We start from the raw sequence: 275 nt of genomic DNA on the forward strand, positions 1-275 counted from the left end.
CCCAAGCACACACCAAGTGGGCCCGGAAGTGGATTTTTATGTCATTTACTCATCTCTGTACACCCTAGGCTACTAGTTTTCTATATATAGGACCTTTTTCTATTGTATTTAAATCTTTTGATCACTTTAGATCTCTAGATCATCTTTGGACGTCTAGTTCTTAGATCACTGGGAGGCTGGCCTCACGGCCATGCCTAGACCTTGTTCTTATGTATTTTCAACGGTGGAGTTTCTACACACCATAGATTAAGGTGTGGAGCTCTGCTGTACCTCGA

Source organism: Arachis duranensis, chromosome 10, assembly GCF_000817695.3.
Source record: "Arachis duranensis cultivar V14167 chromosome 10, aradu.V14167.gnm2.J7QH, whole genome shotgun sequence".
Lineage (NCBI taxonomy): Eukaryota > Viridiplantae > Streptophyta > Magnoliopsida > Fabales > Fabaceae > Arachis > Arachis duranensis.